This window comes from Alligator mississippiensis, chromosome 1 (genome assembly GCF_030867095.1).
Source record: "Alligator mississippiensis isolate rAllMis1 chromosome 1, rAllMis1, whole genome shotgun sequence".
Taxonomy (NCBI): Eukaryota; Metazoa; Chordata; order Crocodylia; family Alligatoridae; genus Alligator; species Alligator mississippiensis.
The window spans coordinates 342,026,270-342,044,216 of NC_081824.1; the positions used below are offsets into that span (position 1 = coordinate 342,026,270).

The following is a 17,947-nucleotide window of genomic DNA, read 5'->3' on the forward strand; positions in this document are numbered from 1 at the left end:
TATGAGTTGTGTGCTTTGACTTATAGAACAAAAAAAAGTTTATCAAGTGGTCCGCCAAGACCCTCAGTGATTTTCAAGTGGTCTGCGGAAAAAAAAGTTTGAGAACCACTGATCTAGGCTAATAGTTTCCACTTTAAGATCCTCATTTTAGTTGCTCATAACAATTCTAGTATTTGACTATTCAGACCGAAAAGTTTCTACGGTAGATTTATGCCTTAAAGTTGGGGGTGGGGGCTGTATAATTTCAACAGATGCAGTTAATGTCCAAGACTAAGGGGAAATTTGTTAGTTTTAGGGCTAACTGAAAATCTCTCTTGGAAACTGTGTTTCTCTAGCAAAATGGGTTTTCAGTCAAATAAGTAATTTTCATGAAAAGGATCTGCTTAGCATAGAAGGATTCTAGTTGTCTTAAAAAGCAAAAAACAAAACAAAACAAAGACATACCAAAAAAGCTTCTACGGGGAAAAAAAAAAGTCTGCTCCAAACTGAAAATTTCACTTCACAAATGTCTAAATATTTTCAGATTCTCCAACCAATCCAAAATGTTTCAACACAAACATCCAGTTTTGGGCTCCCCACTATAGAAAGGATGTGGACAAGATGGAGAGAGTCCAGCAGAGGGCAATGAGAATGGTTCTGGGCTGCGACACATGACTTCTGAGAAGAGGCTGAGAGAACTGGGCTTATTTAGTCTGCAAAAGAGATTGAGAAGATCTGATAGCAGCCTTTAACTACCTGAAGGGGAGTTTGAAAGAGGATGGAGCCAGACTGTTCTCAGTGATGACAGATAACAGAACAAGGAGCAACAGTCTCAACTTGCAGCAAGGGAGGTTTAGGTTAGATATTAAAAAAAACCTCTCTCACTAGGATGGTGGTGAAGCACTGGAACAGGTTACTTAGAGAGGTGGTGGAATCTCCATCCTTGAAGGTTAAGGCCCGGATTGACGAAGCCCTGGCTGGAATGATCTAGTTGGGGCTGGTCCTGCTCTGAGCAGGAGGTTGGACTAGATGTGCTTCTGAGGTCCCTTCCAACCTTAATTTTCTATGATTCTATGGTTCCTCTCCCACCCATATAGCTCCTTCAATAGGAGCTTTTCCACAATTACTGGCCTCCAAGAATCCCTGAAGCAAAACCAAGTAGGGTACTGTTACATGTTACACTTAGCATGTTATATTTAGATCGTAGTAAGCATTAATATGACTTTAAACATTTTCTATGTAGTAGCATGTTAATGGTTACTATGATCTAAATATAAATTGTAGCACCATGGTAGAGCCTTGAACCAGCTCCAGTGGGATCCCAGCCAGGACTAAGACAGAAAATCAACTGATTTTTGTTCTCAGCCCTAGGATTGCACCAAGCCGGTTGAAGGCTTCCATGCAGTGCAGTGCAGGGACTGGGAGCAATACCAGCATGGCACAGGAGTCAGTCCCAGCCCCCATACCACACCAGAGCCAGTTCAAGTATCCAGGGCAGTGTGGGACTGGAAGCAACACTGGTATCCAGCCCCCACACTGTACAAGACCTAGTTCAAGGCTCCAGGAGCAACATCAACACGACACGGAAGCAGATCCCCACCCTCCAAGTACACAGGAGCTGGTTCAAGGCTCTGGTGTGATGCAGGGGCTGAGAGCAACACCAGGGTCCAGTGCCAGCCCCTGCAGCACTGTTGGTTGAAGGGTCAAAATTATTTTTCACTAGAATTAGCTGATGTACACAAAAGTGAGCTCAAAGGCTAGATCTGGCCCCACCCCCCATCTGCCCCCAGGTCTGATCTGACCCAAACGGGCCACAATGCATGCTTGTGACACAGGACTAGTCCGTGGGCCAGATCCAGCCCATGAAACCCTTTCTTCCCTCCTCTCCCAGCATACCTCATTTGACAGCTGCTTCAGCCAGTCTGGAACCTACACTGCTTCCTGTGCAGATCCTGGAGCAGCTGAAAGCTGAAATGGGCACTGGGTGCAGTGCAGCAGAGCCAAACTGGCTACAGCATGTGTGCAAGCGGCTGCCCCAACTGGACTACATCACAGTAGTGTCTGCTCTGGCACAAGCACCATACACGGCACTTGCTCCAGCTCAAGTCCTGGACTGGCTGGAGCAAGTACCTTGTGCAGCAATGTGGCCAGGGCAGCCACTACATGAAGCATGACTGCACACGGTGCCTGTTCTGACCACTCCAGGATCTTTGCTGCACACAGCACAGGTTTCAGGCCAGCTGGAGCAGCTGCTGCATCAGGTATGCTGGGAGAGAAGAAAGGGTCCGTGGGCCAGATGAGTTTGACACCCCTGCTGTACACTCTCTCCTAGGCAATATGGAGTAAGATAAGGATGATGATGCCACCTCACTAGAACACAGAGCAAGAAAGAAGCTGACAGGAGACAGGTGGGACCTATGGAGGCAGGCAGCAGTTGAGAAAAGAAATGGACCAGGGATAGAAGAGAACAATATTGAATGAGACAAGAATCCTGAACAAAAAAAAAAAAAAAAAAAACAGTATGCAAACATGCGGAGCAAAGACTGCTTCACAGTGCAAAGGCAAAAGGCAAGCATGAGAACTACAACTGAATAACGTAACACTGGCATTTTCTAGTTCTGAGTTCATAGTGTCGCAATTCTCTAATATTCATTTAACCTTGAGCATTTTTGCATCAGTCTAGGTATTTTATATGCCACTTCTTAAAGGAATTGCATGTCTGCCTTCTTGGGGAAGATGGGACAGTGGTTTCTACTCAAGCAGGTATCTTCTCCCCACCGTTCAAGACAGATTTTACAGAGAAGCTTCCCACCTCCCCCATAAAACATATATTTAGACATGGGATCTCTGGTTCCTGTCCATCAGTATTCTGAAGGGTAAAAATATTTGATCCAACAGGCTGCACACCAAACCCCACTATCTACCTGGTATAATTTTCCCTGCCCCACAGGCTCTGTCAGCTTGCTCTTGCACATCTCCACTGCTGTCATCAGGGATCACAAAGTATTACCCTACCAGCTAAAAGTCCAAGGTACACATTTCAGGTTTTTGTCTCCTGAAAAAGTTATGGAAGCAATATTTTAAAGTAGTAAAAAAAAAACCCAGTTCTCTCCGATACTGGAAATCCTGTAATGCCAATAAACTTCACAAGCAAATTTTAGTAATCCCGAAAAATAAAATTTCAATATTGCTCAACAGTAATAGGGACATCATGTTCAAGTGGCAATGTATTGTTCTCTCCAGATTGCTGAAGTCAATGCATCTGAATATAAATTAGGGTAAAGTATGAAGCTAAATAAATAAAATATTTTTCCCCATTTTTAAAGCACTAACTCATTTGCACAACTGGCAAAAAATAATGCATGCACCCATTTCCAACATCACAAAAATATGTTGTTTGAAACCAGAAAGCTTTTCATTAGATTCCCACAAACCTACTTATTGTAGTAATCCACAAAACTTCTCCGGATAAAGCTGACTGTTAGCTTCCTCACTGACTGAGTAATTTTATTTCCTAACACAGGGACATTGGCTTTGAGTCCAAGAATCCCATGAAAGCATCAGCAGTGCCAAAGATGGGCATATTTTTTGTTCCTAGTTTCCTTGTAATTATCATTAACCCTTCCTAAAACCTTTCCACCACGCTCGGCTTGTCTACACAAGACATTTTACTGATCAGTAGCGTAGTTTACCATGCAGTAAGCGTGAGCATCAAAGCAATTTCCGTGCACATGTATATGAGTCCTCAGAGCCACTCTAATTAAAATGTGCCCCCACCCCCATGTATAAACACCCAGTGAGTCAAATCTGACTTCCATTGATATCAATGCGCCTATCCACTTAAGATCAGGCACATTTTGGCCCACTTTTGTTTTCAATTTCACTTTAAAAAATACTAGGGCTAGGGACAGACATTACACATAAACTGGTTTAAGTGATCAGAAACTGGTTTAAACCTGTAACAGAACAGATGTTCAGTGCACATAAACCAGTTTGAAAATAACTGAAACTGGTTTGAGATAAACCTGGTTGAATGTAATATCAGACTTAACTGATTTAAGTCAAACTGGTTTATGCAATGTCTGTCCCAGAACCTTGCTGGTTTAAGTTAAACCAGACTCCCCCAGCATCCTGGTATGCTCTTGGGCTGGGTGGGCTGGCACAGCAGAGCTACCCTCCCCACCCGCCCCAATCTGCCTGGCTTCTCTGTGCTAAATAGGGATTATTCCCACCCACCACCCCCTGCTTTAGCAGACACCTTCACGTTAGCTAGCAGAACACATGCTGGCTACAGTCCATGCTGTGGGAGATGACAGGCAGACAGGCTTTTTGGAGCTAATCAACAGGTAGCTTAATGTCCTTTGGAAACGCTGTTGGAGAACAGCTGCTCGCTCCCCTCCCTCCCCCTCACCACTTTCTGCTAAGCACAAATTTCCCCCTCCCCTCTGCCTTGCTGAGGAGGCAGCTGTATATTAGCCAGCAGACCACATGCTGGGTATGTGCTGAATCAACAGATAGGCAACGTCTCTCTCTTTTCTTAATGGGGCAATAAATACTGAGATAAGGGTGATAAACACTGTTATCAACTCCCCCCTTTCCCCAGCTTGCTTGCCTGTCAGTTTGATGCAGACAGTACTGTATACAGAAGCATGGAGGGAGAGCGAAAAATTCTGTATCATCAACAGATGCATGTACTGCACACCCCAACTTGCCTCAGACTGCTAGCACAGGGCTGCAGGCTGGCAACACTCCTGGCCCTTGAGCAGCCAGTGGGGAAAAACCTGGGGCTGCAGGCAGAGTGGGGGTTCACACCCCTCCCTAATATAGCCCTGCTGGGGCCTGGCCATACCCTCCTCAGTTTAGCTCTGTGGAAGAGCAGGGAGGGCTGCTGTAGCACCCCCAGCTTCTAGTCTGAGCTACTGCAGGCATGTGCCTGAGTTTCCTCAGTCCAGAGGGATTGCCTGTATGGTTGGAAACTGGTTCAACCTAGCCAGGTTATACTAACCTACAAAAGTTGAATCAATTCAGGCTCAGGCTTTTTGAATGCCTATCCCTAAGCCTAGTTGTTTTACTGGATGAAAGCCATGTTCAAAAAAAAATATGACAATCACACCACATTAGGCATGGCTGGTGAACTCAGACTGGTGGGGCAGGTGGAGTGGCACACAGGAGCGGGGGGAGGGGGTTTTTGCAGCTGACTGGGAGCAGGGTGGAGTTTGCAGCCAGCAGGGAGTGGGGGGTTGCAGCTATCTGAGCACTGGGTGATCCAGCTGGGAGCAGGGAGGATGCAAACCACCACCCCCTCTCTTGTGCTGCTCCACCTGCCCCACCAGTCTGAGTTCCCCAGCTGTTCCTGCACCACACACAACGAGGTTTGTTGGCCCCAAGCTTAATGTTAAGATCCTGCTCTCTACAGAGCAGAAGCCAGCTGAGCCAAACTACTGACATTTCCACCTTAACAAGGTCTCAAACTCATTCTGTGGAAAGGAATGTCTTTCATTTTTAATTACAGTATATACATGTAAAACTAAAACTCTTTTCCTTTCCTTCAGTCCAAAGGAGAATTCCCCAAAATTATGAGTAGAATACAGTCTGAGCTATTGTTATCATTTATCACTAGTTCAGTCTTTTATTTCCATGCTGTTTGTGCTGCCTATTTTCTCTGCTCCTGCAGAGTAAGAATAAAGAATGCATGTGCCAGGCTACTCAGGCAATATTTAAGATGCAAGAAGAGGGGTATTATCAGGAGAACAGATATCAGTCCTCAGTCACTGGTGAACAAATGGTAACAAGTATAAGGATTAAGAAAATCAGAACAGCTCTCTAATGGGAGAACCTGCCAAGAAAAATTCTTAGAAATATTTGAGCCTAGACATCCTCTCTGTTTGGGATATTTGATCAATCCCCACAATGCACAGCGACAGGCAAAATGAGACACTAGGGGTCCCTTCTGCTCTGAATAAATTTAACTTCCCAGAATATTCACACTCTCTAGATCAATGCTTTTCATCTGGTATGCCACAAAGAGCTCCCTGGTATACCATGATAATTTTGGAATAATGAGAAGAAAGTTCTCCAGTCGCCTAGCACAAACAAATATACCACATCGAGATATTCACAAAAGACTCATGCATATGTTGGCTGTGGGGGAGAGAGAGAACCAGCTGAGCAGAATGAAATTCATCTACTGTGCGTGTGTTGGCTGTGGGGGATGCATAGTTCACTAGCCTCTCAGCTCTCAGTTCATGCCATTTGTTTTGATGCATGGTACCTTCAGGCTTGAGGACTGCAGTTTGCAATATACATATAGTGTGTGCGCTTCTTTTGCTTTTACTTTTATTGTGTGCCCAAAGTGCTCTCGTAGTATTTAGTCTTTGTGTCAATTTGAATATTACAATGAATACATTCTTGAACATGACCTCATCAGCTCCTGAAGCTTCATGTAGCAATATAAAAGAAAGAGAAGCTTCAAGTAAGAAGATGAAGTCACTGACTGGACAGTATAATGAAGACTATTTGGAATTTGTTTTTTTCTGGTGTGATGATGCTTTATCTCCTACACCCAAATGCTTAATATGCAGAGAAAAATTATTAAATGAATCTATGGTCCCAAGTAAGTTGAAATGCCACCTTTCTACTAAACATCCAACTTACATAAACAAAGGCAGGGACTTTTTTAAAAGGTTGCAGAAAGAAAATGCAAAGCAAAGTAACCTTATGCAAGCCTGAGTAACCATTTCAGACAGTTTTGGAAGCTAATTAGAATGTGGGTAAGTGCAATGCTTTGAGAAAAAGCAGTAGTGGAGGTGGAAAACGTGCTGCTTTCTGATAACACTATTTGCAGGTGGATCTGCGATACATCTCTTGATACAGAAACTTACTTATTACAGAAGATGCAAAAAGCTGGTACATTTGCATTGCAAATTGACGAGTCAACTGACGTCTCCGGCTGTGCTCAACTTCTGGCAATTGCTCACCTTGCTAATGAAAATTGTATCCAGTAGCATTAACTTTTCTGTAAGGAATTGCCTGAACATATGACAGGCAATGGAATATTTTGTGTTGTTGATAATTACTTAAGACAGAACAATATACCTTGGCAGAACTGCATCAGCATCTACACAGATGGCACAGCCGCCATGACTGGGAGTAACGGGATTTTTAGCTAATGTGAAAAAACAAAAATCCAGCAGTTCAAATCACTCATTGCTTCTTATATCGGCAAGTCCTCATAGCACAAAGCCTTCAGAGTGAGCTTATGTCAGTTTTAAATAAAGCTGTCAAAATTGTAAACCTCATTAACACAAGACTACTTAATTCATGGATTTTCTCAGTTCTTTGTAAAGAGATGGGAGCAGATGACCAAACACTACTTCTCCACACAGAGATACATTGGCTTTCACAGAGTTCAGTACTGTCAATTTTTGAGCTGAGGCATGAAGTGCAGCAGTTTTTGATAAATAACAAAGAATGTCGGTATGCCACTTTATTTGAAGATGAATATTGGCTGAAGAAGCTGGTGTACCTGTCTGACACTTTTTAGCATCTTAGTAAGCTCAATCACAAAATGCAAGGACGAAACAAAAACGTGCTTACCTGCACAGGAAAAACTAAACAGATTCAAGTCCAAACCAGAACTAGGACATGAGGAAGTTAAAAAATGCGGTTCATTGGAAATGTTCCATTGAGGAGCTTCCCTTGAAGGCACTAAAGGAATACTTGGAACTTATCAATGATCATACTCTCAAGCTAGCTTTTAGTAAAATGTCTTTGTACACATTTTGGCTCCACGTAAAAACTGAATACCCAGCTATCTCTGTGCAGTCAACATGCTTATACCTTTTGCCACAATATATGCTTGTGAACTGAGTTTTTCTACAATTACTTTAATAAAAAGCAAAAGGAGATCATGTCTAAAGAGCACTGACCACAAACTTTGAATGGCTCTTAGTACCATTAAGCCAAATATTAAAGGGCTGTGTTCTTCCAAACAAGCCCAGGTCTCACTTCAATGATGAATAATTGTATTTTTTGAAAAGGAGACAGAAACTTTCCATCTGAATTGTTTTTAAGTTTTAAAATGTTCCCAACTATATATTTTTTAATTTGTTTTCATTAAAAAGATTATTTATTACTGAGATGATATTTCTATTAATGATTTGTATCTATACATTTTTACTATTTTTTACTTTCATTTTTAAGATTTATCATTGTAGTTGCGTGTATTCTTTTCACAGGCCTACTACTGTACTTTCATATATTTATAAGTACTGTGCCATAAAGCTGAAACAAATTTACAGGTGTGCCACAGAAAGGAAAAGGTTGAACAGCACTGGTCTAGATGAACTGTTATTTTGACAGTAATATATTGTTCTGGCTTAGTATCGTTTAAGGGTAGGATTTTCAAAGAGGCTTAAGGTAAGGTATTCCATTTGTAAGGCCTTGTATGTGGAACTCTCGTCCTGGGAACATCACTGCCTGATTCTGAAACCTGTAAGTCATTCCTGCTTGGATCATTTTATTTAAGGTCTATGTTTACTAATGACCCTGCTGCCTTGTAACTTTCTGTACTAAGGAATCAGATGAAGGATTGGTGCTGGGGAGTCTGAAATTGGCCCACTGAGTTGAACGTAGAATCATTCTGTTATTAAAAGCATTCATGTACCTCTCCCTCCCCCTCAGCCAATCCTTTGGGGCAGTGCAATATTTTATATACATAAATAACTCAATAAAACAATAATCTAAATAAAGAAGCATGCCTGTTATTAAATACACTACAGAGCACTGACTGTTTCAGTGAATTCTTGAAAAAAAATGTTTTCCAAATACCAAATAGAACTACTGGAATTAACCTGCAGGAAAACCCAGATTTGAGATTGCACTGTGAAACTTTGAAACACAAATACAATGACCTTTCATGCATGCATAAGGTTGGAGATCAACATTTTACCACTAGGTAAAATACTGTATTTACTGAAATTGAAGACAAAACATTTTTCCCAAACACTATGGAGAAAAAGAAGCCTCCTCTGATTCAGGTACCTTCCATGGACAGGCAGTGGCTCAGCTCTGGACCCAGACACCAAGCCACTGCCTGCTCTGGATCAAAACAGCTTATTTGATGGGGGAGGGAGCTTGCTGCTGGAAGCAGCAATGGGGAAATGGAAGAACCAGCAGCCTGCCCCCCACTCCCTGCCCCCCCATAACTGTGCCTGTCCCCCACGTCCTGCTGCACACTATCCCTTTACCTTCTGTTCTGACTTCAATCCTTCCAGCCCTGACCTGGCCCAGCTGGAAGCTACTGCTAGATGGATTAGGCTGGGGCTGCCCCAGAGGAGCAGAGGTGCAGCAGAAGGTGCGCAGCAAATAGAGTGGGCAGTGACAGGCACAAATGGATAGGAGGATGCGGCTGGGCTCAGGCACATAAGACAGGAAGTTGTGGGGCAGGCAAAGGCCAGGCACAAGCACAGGCATGGAGGAATAGGAGTCAGGATGGCATGTGGTAGGAGTGCACGTGATGGGGACAGGCAACAGGAAGAGCAGGCACTGGAGGACAAGGGGTGGGGCGTGTCTGGCCCCTCAGGCCCCTTTGCTGCTTTCTTGGCCACAGCTGTGAGGGGGATGAATTTAAGATGACCACTGAATACATTCTATACATGAAAAATTGTAACAAATGTATCATTTTCCATGTATAGAATCTAATTACTGGGCAAGTCGTCTGAAATTTGAAGTTGTCTTGGATCTGGTTAAACATGATGCATTTCTTGTATTGTTGGTTGCTAACCTGTGCTAATGCATTTTAACTGAGATATTCTAATGGACCAACATTTTTGTGTGTTTTACGCCAAAATGATCAGCAACTATACATGTGACTTAACTTTCATTAAATCTGAAACCCAGTGTTTGCTGTTCAAATAACTGCCTCATTTTACCTTGTAATCTAAATAAAATGTGTTTGTTTATTTGCATAGCTAGAGATTATGTATATAATAAAACATATTTTTAAGACATCCTCACATACAAAAGCGTGAGAACAACAACATTTATAGTAGATAAAGGCAGAGAATGAGGATGACCTTAATCATCAATTCCATTGCAAGCTTAAACAGAAAGCTGCTGCTGTAGCAAAAACATTAAAAAAGGATTACTACTTCTTTTAAACAGTTGTAAAGGTACTTAACAATACTTAAAACTAAGGGATTTGTTCATTTAAAATTTTAGCAGGAAAACAGCAAACAATTCAAATGTCTATTTGCTGAAAAACTTCAAAAAAGCATTTTTCTACTACACACATTCTACTACAATAACAATTATTCAGTACTACAGCATCTATTTAACAACAGATTATAATTACTGTGACCAGTTTCAATCGACAATTTAGCTATTTACATCTATTTTGTGGCAAGTTCCAAGTAGGAAAAAAAACACCCACAGCAGCCTTCTGAAGAGTTTAGGCTAGAGCCTCTACCTTTTTTTGCATTCATTTATGCATTGTATAAATGGAATTTTAATGACATCTGAATTTCTGCCTCTCACAAAGCTTTTCAGCTGCAGATTAGACATTACTGAAGATGGTGCTCTGATGAGGCCCTTAAAGCAGGCTGACTCAAGGCAAGTGATTGCACAATGTTAATCACATCATGTTTGGCAGTATAAACTGGTACTTTGAAGCAGCAGGAAAATTACTTGAAATGAACAAATGAAACATGACCTTGTTTCTGCAACTGCTCAATTTTGTTTCTTGCTCATATGAGAGAAGATGGATTAATAAGCATACCAGCCACTTTATCATTTTAATATGTCAGCATTAAAAAAACATAATTCTGAATCCGGTTTTGAAGATTATAAAACATAACCAAGTCTTCCTGAGAACAACATTCCTAAAGATTTATAGAAAATTGATTGTGATCTTCTTATTTGAGAAATATTTATTCTCTGAAATCAACCACAGGTCTTCGGGGACACAGAAATCCGAGTGTCACAGGGCAACATGTCAAAGTATCATTTCACTACAAGTCCTAACCATTAGAGAAGAGGTTGACACAGTTTGCATCTGACCTCCTAAATATTTAACACAAATGTGAAGATACAAAGTGATGCATGTGCTGTTGCAGCTTGGTTCCTTCTGCAAATCTGTGTACTGCTGACAGTGCAGTTGCCTTTAGCAGGAATTTCTACAACATCCTAAGGACAACCCATCTATATTTGTGATCAGAACTATGGAATAGCCAAATAAGAAATTAGAATCCAGTCTAGGTTTTAAGCTAAACTTTAGACATGGACAGGAGAGGATTTGGGGAGTTTATTAGATAACTATTTGTACCAGTGGTGTAACTACGGGTGTGGTGAGAGGTGATAGAAGCAACCACCCTGGGTGCCAATTTAGGTGGAGCAAAGGGAAAAAAGGGGGCTGCTGGTGGCAATCATGTGACTGCAATCATGAATGTGAAAATAACCAGAAACTGCTGCTACTATGCCCTGGGCAACAGTGTAAGGATATGCCCAGGTGATTCATATACTGTAAAAGTGATCAAAGTAGTTAAACCTTATATATCATATTACAGAATCTCAGTGCCTTGAGTTAAAGTTTAAAATTAAAGTTAAAATGAGTGAAAGCAGGGGTGTCAAAACAGCCCATGGAGCCATTTCACCTGGGCTGCAGGGCTTCCAGTGGGGCTAGGAATTTGGGGTGAGGACTAGCTACCAAATTCTCAGCTAGGGAACCCCACTGACGTTACATGTTGGTGGCCAGGGCCGAGCAATGACTGCATTAATCCTGGCACCACTATTCACCCTGTCCCCCCGTTCCCTCTCCCCCATCACTCACCCCAACTCCGCTGCCAGGTACAAATCCAGCCTGCAAGGCTCCTTGTGGTCTGGATCCAGCCCGGGGGCACAACTGAATTTGACACCCTTCAGTTAAAGTGCTGGGAATAAGACAATTTGTTTTCCGGGAAAAAGCTTTGGGTTATTGCTGGGGAGTCCTTTAAAAAGTTCTAGTAATTCCAATAAGTAGCTTATAAATAAATCATTAAACTCTCCTTTTCTAGGACTATTATCCAAGGCAAAGATGAAGAATGAGAGAAAAAGCGAGGACACAATAACATCTGACTTCTTATGAAAAAAAAGAAATTATTCTCTATGAAATAGCTTGGAGATTCACAGTATACCATTCTGAATTAAGTCATACTCATTCCTTATGACACATCATAGAATAAAGGCCTATTCAATTTAAATGGACTACAAAGAGCTCTTTATAAGTTAAATACATAAAAGCCAAACACTACATGAAACACCTGGGGATTAATTGTACTTTGTTCTCTCAACAGAATACTAACCGGAAGCCTGCTTCTGCTTTTGCTAAAAATCAAGGGCAAAACTCCCACTGACTTCAGTGGAAGAAGGAGTAGGTTCCAAAGACATGTAAATCAGGACAATGGTATTATTCATACTTTCCCATCTGACTGAAAAGTATACCAATACCTGCATTTTAATTATCTGCTAAGCATTCACAGCAGCACAGGTACCACATGATACCCATATTGAGTGGAAGTACTTTCTTTCATCACGTGGATCTGTGACTGTTAAGGCAAAATAGGACTGGCATGAACATGATGATTCTCAAACAGGGTACCAGGGTGAGGTGTGAGGAGATAGGCAGATAAGGGGAGGCTCAGACTCTCCCTGCCTGGCCACTCCCCTGTCCCTGTTGCCTGGCTCCTCTACAAGTAAGCATTGTAATGAATAGTTTTTTAAATGCTGCTCAATTCACAAAAGCAGTGAAGGGGTAACTTGAGTCTAAAATGGTTGAGGGCCACTGATCTAATCCAACTTCTTGAATTGCACAGGTTAAGGAATTTCAGCCCACCACACAGCTTTCATACATTTGTTTCTCTTGACAATCTTATGTTCCCCAATTAACCTTCTGAGTTAAATTAGAGGTCAGTCTTGGAGACTAAGGAGAAAAATTAACATTATTCTACTCAAGATCAACCTATAAATCCAAATTCCACTTTCTGGAGTAACTGGTTGGTTCTGCTAAAATGATTAGCAATGAAAAAAATTGATACTCTGATTTAAATCACTAGTAGTCTTCAGTTATTTCTGCATCAAGATGAATGGGGACATTTAACCTGTCTCAGAGCATTTTTTTCTACCTAAAAAATGTCAAACAATAATGCTTCAAGGTCTTTTCCACAACCTTAGAAACTAGAAAATCTGTATTAATAAAAGCTTGAGTTTTTCAGAAACCAATGAGTCTACCAGGGAGTGTCATCATGGCATATTGTGTGTCTCCTCAATCCAACCCAAACCAAAACACATCTCCTGCCTAAATTTCTGTCATTTCTTAATTTTATATATATATTTTTACATATAAAATATATAATGCAAAAATGTTTTACAAAATAGGCAGGGATTTTAATCCATGTATTCTCCACACCTGGGAGAATGCCCTAACTCCCAGCCTAGAGAGTCATATCTACAAACAAATACATATACCCTGTTTCTCTCTGGTTCAATGAATACTCGGGTATGTTTATGCAAAGTGTTATATCGATGGGAGAACTTGAGAGCACAGTATCCCAGAATACCATATTGCCTGGTGAGCAAGGTACTCACCTGGTAGAAGGAGGCCCAGTTTCAAATCTGTTGTCTACCTAATTCAAAGCAGGGATTTGAGACAAGGTCTCCCAACTCTCAGGAGAGAATCCTGACTGCCAGAGATCCCAAAAGAATCTCCTGCTGGACCTGTCCCAGTTTCTATAAAATGCAAATATAACTGGTTGTTACAGCACCCATAACCTAACTATCCTTCACATGCCCAGTACATGTATTGCCATCAGAGAAATGGATGTAGGGTGACAAAGGCAATGTCTATACAATAAAGTTACGCTGACCAAGAAATACCCCCTCAAGCACTCCAAGCAAGCTTCTTCCTAAATTGAAGGCAATGTAGCTGTGTCTACATAGCCTGTGGGCAGGGAAACTAACTAAGGGAAGAGCTCATTTATTAGCCACCCAAAGCATTGTGTTTATGAGGATACATTGTTCTGGTTATGGAACAGCCTACCTTGAAGGTGCCACTGCAGGGCATCATACATTTTCCATGTAGCCATTACTGAAAGAGTCCTTGACTAGGGACAGAAGTTATACATAAACTGGTTTAAGTGATCAGAAACTGGTTTAAACTTGTAACAGCACAGAAGCTCAGTCTACATAAACCACTTTCAAAATGGCTGACTTGCTTTAAGATAAACCTGGTTGAATGTAGTATCAGACTTAACTGATCTGGGTCAAATCAGTTTATGTAATGCCTGTCCCAGACGCCTTCCTGGTTCAAGTTAAATCACAGTCCCCACCATCCCAGCATGCTTTCCATCCCTGGGCTAAGCTAGGATGTCTGCTCCAGAGAGTAGTGTTGGCCCTGCCCCTCAGCTCCCTAGCTAAAGCAGTGAGGGCTGGCTGACAAGATGGTGTGGGGTGGCAAGCCTGGTTGGGGTTGCAACCCATCCTTATGGGTAGGGTGGGGGGAAGGGGAGTGAAACTGCTCCCCCAGGCAAACCCCAGCTGGGGTCTGGGACCAGGGAGGGGGGATAAATACCTTCCCCCCACTCAAACTTACTACTGGCTATAACCGTGGACTACAAATCCTAGAAGCAGGAAGACAAAGTGATGAGCAACCCCAAAGAGTTCTGTTGTTGTGATTGTGGATTGCACATCCCAGAGAACTTGGGGACAGCAGGAAGAGGAAGCAAACACACAGCCTATGCTGACTATGTGCCAGAGAGCTGTGCTCTAGTGGCCCCTGTCTTCTGGCCTGAGCCACTGCAGGCACATGGCTACATTTCCTGAATCAAAGGTAAATGTCTGTTCACTTCTGTTTCAATGTAATATCTGCAGTTTAGACTAACCTGCAAAGACTGAATCAATTCAGCCTCAGGCTTTTGATGGCCTGTACTTAGCCCTTTATACATACTTCTTCAGCAATCTCTCACAGTTGGGGATGATTATCTTCCATGAATTTCTCATCTGGGGGTCTGAAGATGGATGATGAGGCCAATCCAGGATCAATAGAATCTGTTACAGCTCGGGCATATATTTATGTGCAGGATGGATGGCTTTGGATTCTTGATTCAGTCTGCAACAAGCTGTTTCTGCACCTCCCACTTTTCCATCTCCTGTTGTCATCATAAGGTTTCAAAGTACTGAGATTTTACTGCAGCAAACTCTTACTCCATTTGGTGTGGGACTAAGCAACAGTCTCCCATGAGCTGATGTAAATGTTGTATTTTTTCAATTTGGCCTTTAAGATATCCTTGAAGTGTTTTCTCTGCCCTCCTCTTGACCATATGCCTAGACTGAGCTGGCAGAATAAAACTTACTTTGGGAGACTGGAGTTGGACATCCAGATAACATGGCCAGGGCAACAAAGTTGATGTTGGATGATGATCATTGCCTTGATGCTCATGGTATTTGCTTGAGAGAGGATGCTAATGTTGGTACATTTATCTTCCCACTAGATTGGAAGAATCTTCCACAGGCAGCATTGATGGTATTTCTCCAATGACTTGAGGTGCCTTCTGTACATTGTCTAGATCTCAGCTCCATACAGTAAGGAGGGAATCACAACTTCTTGGTAAACCATGCACTTTGTTTTGGATCTGACCTGATAATCTTCGGATTTTCCTTCAAGCCCCTAGGCTAGTGGTCAACAACCTTTTAAGGCTGTGAGCTGGACTGACCCAGTTCAGGTCAAAGGTAGGCTAGAATGTGGAGGCCACTAACATGCGGAAAATACCTGGCACTGCCACTTTTCTCTGAGCCAACAGAGGAAACAGCTGTTGTCACTGCTTGTTTCTGCACCAGCACAGGGAAAGTACCAATCACCAGAGTGGGGAAAGCATCCACCACTGCCATTTTTCCCCACACCAGCTAATGCCAGTTCTCCCTGCACCAGCACAAGGAAGGGGCCGGCCTATTACTGCCATTTTTCCTGCACCAGAACATGGAAAGCAACTGCTGCCAAAGCTGTCTGTCACTGTGTGCCAGTGTATGTTGCTGACCTCTGCCCCAGGCAGTCATGACTTTGCTTTAGCATCTCCTGTTTTCTTGGGACCAACATGGCAGCTGTAGACCCTGGGTCTTAGCTGATCTGTGACAGCCTGAAGCATCTGACAACTTTTTCTCTTGCTTCTTTTCTAAAGGGCAGATATTTTAACAGATCAGTGTCTGATCTCCAAGTTTTCAACACTGGATAGATAGGTACACCATGGGGGTTGGGTCTGAGGAGTCATCTAACTCTTGAGCAAGTAACTCATTATCATTATAAACACACATGGGCATGTACAACATGCATATGAAATACCATATTTGCTTGAATATAAGATGACCCTGATTATAAGACAATCCCCAAATAATTAGATTCTATATATGGACTATTTATAAATTTGATACAATTTTCCAGGTATAGAATCTAATTATTGAATGTTTGCCTTGAATTTGTCCCCTTCTCACTGCCGCAGCAGGGAAAATAAACCTGGCAGGTCAGGTAGCCCCCTTGTCCTCTGCTCCTGCCCCAGTTTTTCCCTCTGCAGTGCCTTCCCCTCTTCTTACTGTGAGACTTGGCTCCATGAACACATGGAAGTAAGGAGCAAATTTGAAAAAACTGACCTTGAAATAGACCCAGCTATAGTAATTTGCATATATTACTCATAAATTGAGTTAATCCAGAATTGATACATTTTACCCTTTTTGAGACTACTCCAAGCTTTAGCTGAGGTATTCCATAAATACACTTTTAAGCAGCACTTTGGCACCTACTTATATATAGTACAAGCTATGCATAACATTAGTCCAAAGCCAAAAGCCTCATGATTACCATACTGTTCACTGGGCAAGGCCCCAGCAGAGTCAACAGTGGTTCAAGTCATGGTGACCCCACAATTCAGCACTGCTCAGTATATGTGTGTACTCCAGATACCCCCTCCCCCGCAAAGGATCCATGCTAATTAGCCACCTACTCATAACTGGAACCAGGTGTTCTTGTAAAAAGTCCTGGGATCCTCCAAAAATGTATATGCAGATGAGGCACAGGACAATCTGATCTGGCTTCACCTCATAGTGGGCAGGGCCACACCTATCATATGCACCAGGCTGAGAGTGGGTGACACAGGGATTCTGAGTTTGGGGCCCTATTTGGTGTGTTTGCCAGACATGTAAGGCTGGTGAAAAAACATGAATCATTGAACATTGGAAAGAAAGGCACAGCTCAGCTGTGGGAGTGAAGAGGAAGTCTAAATGTATGCGGTGTAATGGCTCCCTGTGTCTTGAAAAAGAGCCAGTACTGCACTAACCTATCCTTGTGATAGGTTCCCATCAGCATTTTTGGCACCAGAAGAGGGTGTTCGAGCTTGCTCTACGCTCTCCGAGTGCCAGCCTGGTATTGCAGTGACTTCAGGCCCAGTGTTCATTTCCTCCTGGGGAGCAACTGCTTTTTTTTTAAGGGACACACAAAAAAGGTTCCCATCAGCAGGACTGCCCCAGAAGGACCATGTATTTTATAGTCATGCTCAGTGTTGGCTGCATTTAATCAATTTTATAGCAGTTTTCCATTACTGAATACATGCTGATTTTGGCAGCAGTTCAAAGATGAACAATGTATTCAATGTGGTTTCCTTGTATGTGAATGAATCCCTATGCTGACTTGGGGGGGGCGGTACTCATCTTTTATTCAAGTAAATATGGAACAGATATTTGCCAGTTCTCCATAACTTGATCCCCTGAGGAGCTTTCGCTCCTAGATACAATTATAAGTGAAATTGTGAGAAGGCCTTGTTTCTGAAGCTGCACTAAAATACCAAGCTTGGGATAACAATCAGCCCTCTGAGAAAATTCTTGTATGCTGTCATCAGTGTTAGGCAGTGTGTTGGGTTTTATTCATATCAATTCTGACTAGAGGGGTTTAAAC

The 17,947-nt window shown here is 42.3% G+C and overlaps 1 protein-coding gene across 6 annotated transcripts in view; it reads right to left on the reverse strand.

The window, feature by feature from the left end:
• Positions 1-17,947, reverse strand: part of VWA3B (von Willebrand factor A domain containing 3B) — a 124,064-nt gene that overhangs the window by 19,476 nt on the left and 86,641 nt on the right. The window lies entirely within an intron of this gene.